Source organism: Misgurnus anguillicaudatus, chromosome 2 (genome assembly GCF_027580225.2).
Source record: "Misgurnus anguillicaudatus chromosome 2, ASM2758022v2, whole genome shotgun sequence".
Lineage (NCBI taxonomy): Eukaryota > Metazoa > Chordata > Actinopteri > Cypriniformes > Cobitidae > Misgurnus > Misgurnus anguillicaudatus.
Window position 1 is genome coordinate 17760558 of NC_073338.2, and position 8296 is coordinate 17768853.

The window sequence follows — 8296 nt, forward strand, 5'->3', positions numbered from 1 at the left end:
AGTGTCAACGTAGCGCCTTGCGCAAACCCCCTAAAGTACCGTTAATACCCTTACCTGTTATCGATGTTCCTTTCCAGCGGCTAGGGATGGATATTGTAGGGCCACTCGAGAGAAGTAAAACTGGCAATAAGTTTATGTTGGTCATTTGCGACTATGCGACGAGGTTTCCAGAAGTTTTCCCGTTAAGAAACATTAAGGCTAAAACTATTGCTTTCTGTCTAATTCAGTTCTTCTCTCGAGTGGGCATCCCGAAGGAAATACTCACCGACAGAGGGACGAATTTTACGTCTCTGCTTTTACAGCAGGTGTATCAGCTGTTGGGGATTAAAGGGTTAAAAACTACTCCTTATCACCCCGAGACAGACGGTCTAGTAGAAAGGTTTAATCAGACCTTAGTGCAAATGCTTCGCAAATTCGTGAACGAGGTGGGAAACGACTGGGATCAGTGGTTACCATATGTTTTGTTCGCTTATAGGGAAGTTCCCCAGTCATCAACCGGGTTTTCACCTTTCCAGTTGATGTACGGGCATGAGGTGAAGGGACCGTTGTCACTTATAAGAGAATTGTGGGAAGGGGACACGATGACTCGAGACAAACCGAATGTAATTGATTATGTGTTAGCCATGAGACAAAAATTGCAACGAATGACTGAACTGGCTACCACCCATTTGAGCGAAGCGCAGAAAAGGCAAAAGACGTGGTATGATAGAAAGACTGAGAGGCGATCCTTTGAACCAGGTCAAAAGGTTCTCGTAATGCTTCCTACGTGTGAAAACAAACTTTTGGGTAAATGGAGGGGACCCTATGATGTGATAAAAAGGATAGGCGCCACCTCATATGAGATCGCTATCCCGGGACAAGCACGCTCGCATAGGGTGTTACATGTTAATCTTTTGAAAAGGTGGTACCCGCAAAAGGAGAGCGCAGTGGCTAATTTAATCAGATTGGTGGAGAGTGAAGAAGAGATCGAAGAGCAATATTTGCCTGAGAGTCAAACATTGCCTTCTGTTGATTTAAGTCACCTTTCTGATGAGCAGCGAATTCAAGTTCAGCGGTTGTGCGATCCAAATCTATTTAAAAATCAGCCAGGACATACCACGCTTAAAAAGCATAAAATTGTGCTAAAAGAAGGTGCATGCCCAAAACGAATGAGCTATCGTATACCTGAGCGACTGATGACTGCGTTTGAGGATGAGGTAGAATTGATGCAGAAAATGCGCATCATAGAGCCATCGAACAGCGAATGGTGTAATCCGGTGGTATTGGTGCCGAAGAAAGATAATAGTCTGAGATTTTGCATTGATTTTCGCTATTTGAATTCTGTATCGAAATTTGATTCATATCCCTTGCCTCGTATTGAGGACTTGACTGAAAAACTTGGTAAAGCTACCTTTATTAGTACTATCGATCTAAGTAAAGGCTATTGGCAAGTTCCATTAGATCCAGATTCGCGAGAGTTCACAGCCTTTCGTACCCCGAAAGGACTGATGCATTTCCGGGTGCTACCTTTCGGTTTGCACGGGGCTCCGGCAACGTTTCAACGATTAATGGATTCTGTGTTAAATGGTGTAGGGGAATTTGCCGCCGCTTACTTAGACGATGTTGTAATATTTAGTACATCATGGGAAGATCACCTTCAACATCTTAAGGTAGTTTTTCAGCGAATCAAAGATGCTGGATTAACTATTAACCCCGCAAAATGCGCGTTGGTTAAAAGGGAGACGGAGTACTTGGGCTATGTGTTAGGAAGAGGGGAGATTAAACCTCAAATACAGAAATTAAGGGCTATTCAATCTTGTCCGCTACCAGCCACAAAAAAAACAAATAAGATCATTTCTAGGCTTAGTTGGCTGGTATCGGAAATTTATTCCCCATTTTTCTACCATAGCAGCCCCGTTGACAGACCTTATCAAAAAGGTAAAGCCCAACCAAGTACAATGGACAGCACCTGCCGAAGAGGCTTTTACGCAGTTAAAAGCTGCGTTGAGTACTGAACCAGTTCTGCGCAGCCCGGATTTTGGGAAACCTTTTATTTTACAGACAGATGCGTCTGAATTAGGTTTAGGGGCTGTTTTATTGCAGGAACAAAATGGAATAAGGCATCCAGTACTCTATCTAAGTCGGAAATTGTTTCCTCGTGAGACAAGGTATTCGGTAGTGGAGAAAGAGTGTTTAGCGTTGAAATGGGCGCTGGATTCCTTAAAATATTATTTGCTTGGCCGAGATTTCCTGATTGAGTCAGACCATAAAGCATTGAAATGGTTACATGAGATGAAGGACACAAATTCTCGACTGACACGATGGTTTTTGTCTATTCAACCCTTTCGCTTTATAGTAAAGTACTGTCCAGGGTCTGAAAATAAAGCGGCTGATTTTCTTTCTCGCTCCCCGTGCGAGAATACTTAGGTGGGGGGAAATGTGATGGCTAAGGCCACACTATTCAGTTTATTTTTGTTTTTCTTTGATAATTGTTTTATTTTGTAGAGTGTTTTGTGTTGGCATTAATTTGTTTTATTTAAAATGATGCTGTGTATTTATTAGGTTTATTGTGACCCTTAATACTTATAAATTGTTTAATTCTCTTGCTAGAGTGCACGCTAGTAAATGAAGAAAATAATAAGTTGAGATTTGGGTCTTATTTTCATGTTTATTTCATATATTTATTTTTATTTATTTTTGGGTTGTGCCACGGGTCATGACTGCAGCGTGAGTCGGAGGTCGGTAATTTAAAAGGTTTTCTTTTAATGTTTGAGTTGTAGTTTTTCAATAATTTGTATTTCTTTTTATAAATAATTATATTCCTTTATTTTTATTTTCATTTGATGAATTTGCCGTTGATATTTTCTTAGTTTTTGGAATTTTGTGTTCAACCTAATTCCAGAATGGTTTGGTCCGCCAATTAGTGAATGCATAAGCTGCCGATCATTAGGAGATTGTTTGTGAGATCCTGGAAGAGCAATGCACCCAGGGTCTAAGTGTGGCTAGATTTCCCTGTTTCCCGAATTTATGGGAGTCTTTTTGATAAAAGAAAGATTAATAAATTGAAGTCCAAACGACATTGATGATAAGCAGTGGCTCCTGTGGTTTTTGGGCGAGAATCCTCACACGCAATAAACACCATTTTTGAAAAAAAAAATGAGTTACTGCCAAAATCAGTATTACATCAGGTCAGTGTTTTAAAGTAAATTCTTAATTTTACGCAAAATCCAATAGCCGGCGTGTATTCTGTCATCTTTTCTCCCTTTTTTCCCAAAACGCAATAAACGCCACCTCTTCCTTTTCTACAGAATGCAATAAATCCGCTCCACAAATCACAGTGCACCATTCCACACAATGTAAACAAACAATGGCGGCGCGTTGAGAACACAGAGTCTTAGTTTTCCTCATCTACTTTGTACTGTAAGCCATCAACATCTAATAATTTACGCGAGAGGCACTCGGGAGACGATTGCTTGTTCTCCCGACATCAACGAGAATCACATCTGATCGCTGTGAAAAATGTTAAGCGACGACGTCAAGTATAACCGCGCAGCAATGACAGTGTTCCTAATATGACAAAGTAAGTGTTTTGATTAATGCCATTAATGTTTATTTTTTTAATCAGTGTGTACAACTGTTCAACTAAATGAATATACAATGGCAAAATGAATGCACATTTATACATTGATTGAATAGATTTATAGCATTTTGAAAAAAAACTTTGGATTTATTGCATTTTAGGGAAAAAATAATTAACTTTTATAATAAATCTTTGAAAATCAAGTTATGGATTTGAATTTTTTATGTTTTTATAACCTAAAGATGCTATGTGAAAGTTTGTAACAGAAAATAGTGGTTTTCATCTTTTTTTTTCTTGGTATAGAAAACACGTTTTTACCGAAAATTGTCAAAATGGATTTATTGCGTTTCGGAGCTAAACTCTTCAAATATTTCTAAAGGGATAAAGCACACTTCACTGTATTTTTTGACAGGAGTATAAAATGTGTACTGTGACTTTAAATGTTGCTCGTCTCTTTTTGACTCCCACTCAGGTCACAGGTAAAAGTGAAACTGTTAAATCGGGATAATCTTTGCGATTACAGCAAAAAAGTAGATTACGGAAGCAGAAAAATAAATAATACTATGCGAGGTACATAAAACAGAGAAAGTGAAGATCATCTTTACACAGGTGAGTAATGAACTGTCGTAAAACAATGAGATCAAATTTAACTTAAAAACCAAAGCTCAAAAGACAAAATAAGACTTCAAATATCAGTTAGTATGAAATAGTTTGCACAGATGCATTTAAAAAATAGCATTTCTATGTGGTGTGTTTATGAGCACATTAACACCAAAACCACAGCAGAACAAATACGGCAACATTTGCTGCTTTTATCTGTGTGTGCGTGCGTGTGTGTGTACCTGGTAATTATCATGTTGTGGGGACCAATTATCCCCACAAAGATAGGAATACCAGTATTTTTGTGACCTTGTGGGGACATTTTGATGTCCCCATGAGGAAAGAAGCTTATAAATCAAACAGAATGATGTTTCTTGAAAATGTGAAGTAGCAGAAGGGTTTCTGTGATGGTTTGGGTTAGAGAATGGGGTAGGTAACGGGGATAAAATATACAGTTTGTATGGTATAAAATGCATTACGTCTATGTAATGTCCCCACAAAACCAGAATGTGTGTGTGTGTGTGTGTGTGTGTGTGTGTGTGTGTGTGTGTGTGTGTGTGTGTGTGTGTGTGTGTGTGTGTGTGTGTGTGTGTGTGTGTGTGTGTGTGTGTGTGTGTGTGTGTGTGTGTGTGTTCAGTGTATTTCTAGGTATAAAATTAACATTTAAGCTGCTGCCACGTCCTTTAAAAAGAGTCTCTCCGGAGAAAGTGAAACAAACACAATGAACAGGTGAGAAAGTTTTAAGAGTTTGTTTAATATTACGCAAAAGTAAATGAACTTTAATGAGTTGTGTAATCTGATGTGCAGTACAGATTTTATTCTTGGTTTATGTTTCATTTTTACATATGTTTATACTTTTTATGTTTCAGTTATATTAAATTATTCATAACATTTATTTATAAATGAATAAAGCTTTAAATTGTTCATAGAGACCAAAGTTTTGTTTTATTTGTTTTCCTCAATTGCTGTAAGAAAAGATTTAGCATTGGCGTTGAGAACATCATATTGTAGTTTTAATTGTTGCTGTGTTTTAGTGTAACCCATGGAACATTTCCTGAACCCAGCTGTGTGTATATGAATAGTGATCAGTCATTGCCCTATCTAATTAACTTCCGTTCAGGAGAGACTGGTGCAGATGTGAGGTGAGGATCAGTGATGGTTTAGAGGAGTAAATCCCATCATCAGTCTTTATTCACCTGCACACTCAGTGTGCTTTACTTTACACTACTGACACATACACACATTTATACATGTTCACTTTTGTTTATTAAATGCTTGAATTTCCTTAAACTGTATGTAAACAAACAATTAATGTTTTGTTAAAGGACTTTAAAATAACTTTTACATTTTGCTAAAACATTACATGTGTACTTTGGGGAACATTATTGTGACATTGCCCCTTTAACATTGTTTCAATGGTTGCATGCTATCTGTGAAGGCTCTTTTCAACCCATTTTTAGGTTGAAGTTGCAGGTGATGTTTATAGCACATGTTGAACAAGTACTGATGTAAATGAGGAGCCCTTCAAGATTCAGTATGAACTTACACTGTTAAAAATGTCTGTAAACTGATAAATTGATACCATACAAATGATACAGAATCAGACTGTATTTCACAAAACATGTGATAATCGTAGGATTCACTGTGAAATACTGTAATTCTCTTTACAGACTAAGACCTTAAATTTAAAAGTTTGTTGTTACCAATATACTGACCCAGCTAGAAATAAAAAGTTCTAAGAACGTTCCCTGAAAGTTCCCGAATGTTCCCAAAAACATTCTGCCAACGTTAAAAGCGGCTAGTTTTTTTTAAGTTCTAGGAACGTTTCTGTTGTCTGAACGTTAGAGTAATGTTACATTTTACCATTTTAAACGTTATGACAATGTCATGTTTTAATGTTCAAACAATGTTTAAAACAACAGCTGTTTATTATATTGACTTGTTTAATTGTTATGTAAATGATAGAGAAACATTGCATTTTATTATTTTATAAAACATTATTTCTGTATGCAGTAAACATATTGCTGTAGAAAACTCAATTCACCTACCAGGTTCAGATGCCGATGTTTGTTTCACTCTAAGTCACCCTTATTGTGATTCGTGTTTGTTTTAGTTGGGCTCTTGACACTTGACTTTTTGCTTGCTAGTTTTTTCCTGGTTGTGTTAACTTTGTGTTAATGCACCACATTTGTTATGAACATGCCAAGTTAATAGTGTTATTCTGTGGTTGTTGGCACACAATGGCAAAGATCATCACCTAATTCATTTACTAATCAAAAGTTTATTTTCTGTCAAAAATGTAAATGAGATCCAGCTCTTTCACAGCAGTTTGTCATTAAGGAGTTTTAGAAACTTTGGACAAAAAATATCTGCTGTATAACTGGGATGCACAAACATCAAGAATCAGACTATGAATCTCAATCATGGTGACAATTAAATGAAAAACTTAATGCTGCAATGCATGCTGGGTATTAACAAATTACAAACCTCATTCAGGACTCCCAGCATGCACTGCAGCATGGATAAATAAGGATTTTTTAAACAATTTTAATTGTCACCATGGTTGAGACTCACAGCCCGACTCTTGATGCCTGGGCATCCCAACCACACAGCGGACACCTTCCGTCCAAAGTTTCCAAAACTCCCCAATGACAAACTGCTGTGAAAGAGCTGGATCCAATATACAATATCGGCAGAAAATAAACTCCTGATTAGCAAATGAACTAGGTGATGATCCCCACCATTATGTACCAACAACCACAGAAACACACTAACAACTTTTCACAACAAATGTGGTGCATTACCACAAAGTTAACACAACCAGGAAAAAAATAGTATGCAAAAAGTCAAGTGTCAAGAGACCAACTAAAACAAACACGAATCACAATAAGGGTGACTTAAAATGAAACATCAACATCTAAACCTAGTAAGTGAATTGAGTTTTCTACAGCAATATATTTACTGAACATTCAGAAATAATGTTTTACAAAATAACAAAATGCAATCATTCTCTATCATTTACATAACAATCAAACAAGTCAATATAATAAACAGTTGTTGTTTTAAACATTGTGTGAACATTAAAACATGACATTGTCATAACGTTTAAAAATGGTAAAATGTAACATTACTCTAACGTTCAGGCAACAGAAACGTTCCTAGAACTTAAAAAAAACTAGCCGCTTTTAACGTTGGCAGAATGTTTTTGGGAACATTCGGGAACTTTCAGGGAACGTTCTTAGAACTTTTTATTTCTAGCTGGGGAACCATCTGTTTATATTTTACTAAATCCTTGTTGATAGAGTTTAAAATTAGAATAATTTCAGTCTGCACTTTAGTGGTCATCATGCAGGCATTTGCCATCAATTTCCTACTTTTATCACACTAAAATTACTTTTTAGCCTACAATTACAGTTATTTTCTAAACATGGATGATACATTTAAATCCTAAACAACTGCTGTCAAAATACAAGTGCTCAACTATTCCAGCATCCACACACGTGATTTAGAGACAAATCTTCTTTCTGACATGATGTAATCACAAGTCAAATGGATATTTTCCACCAAATTTATCCCATTAAATCTCCAGTTTGTGTTTGTTTCAGATTCATTTGAAGTCACCATTATTGTGATTAGTGTGTTTGTCCTTGTGACCTTCACTGACCTAACTCTCCTCTTTTAGCAATTGCAAAAGAGTTGTATTAAGACCACTTGTTCATTTTTTGAAACTATCACGTAATCTATTGATTGTGTCACAGGTCGGGGCGGACCACAGATTGTAACAAGCCGCGCCCCTTCCTAGTTTCCACCTCAAGGAGGTCCCAAAGCCACCCCAATGACCAGACAGACAGAGTATAAGTATAATTTAAAATGAAACTTTATTAAATTATTTAAAATGATGTGGGAAAGGGAAAGGGGGCAGTAAAACAATAACTCCTTCGAGCCTCCAGGCGAAGCTTCCACGGGGACAGGGGGACGGGCTCCTTTGGGTTTGGTTCCTTGAACCTGTGGCGCGCTCCTCTTCTCCTCGAGGCAAGATCACAAGAGAAAGGTACTTAATATGCTGTCTACCAATCTTACTCTGTGCCGGGGGGTACTCCAATGGCTGATATCAACATGGTGACTAATCCTCTGCTC

At 37.3% G+C, this 8296-nt stretch overlaps 1 long non-coding RNA gene across 1 annotated transcript; it reads left to right on the forward strand.

The window, feature by feature from the left end:
- The first annotated feature begins 4030 nt into the window (after nt 1–4030).
- On the forward strand, nt 4031–5851 carry LOC141366093 (uncharacterized). The gene is made up of 3 exons (XR_012371094.1): nt 4031–4168; nt 4797–4888; nt 5194–5851. It is a non-coding gene; the product is annotated as an uncharacterized lncRNA (long non-coding RNA).
- The last annotated feature ends 2445 nt before the right edge of the window (nt 5852–8296 follow it).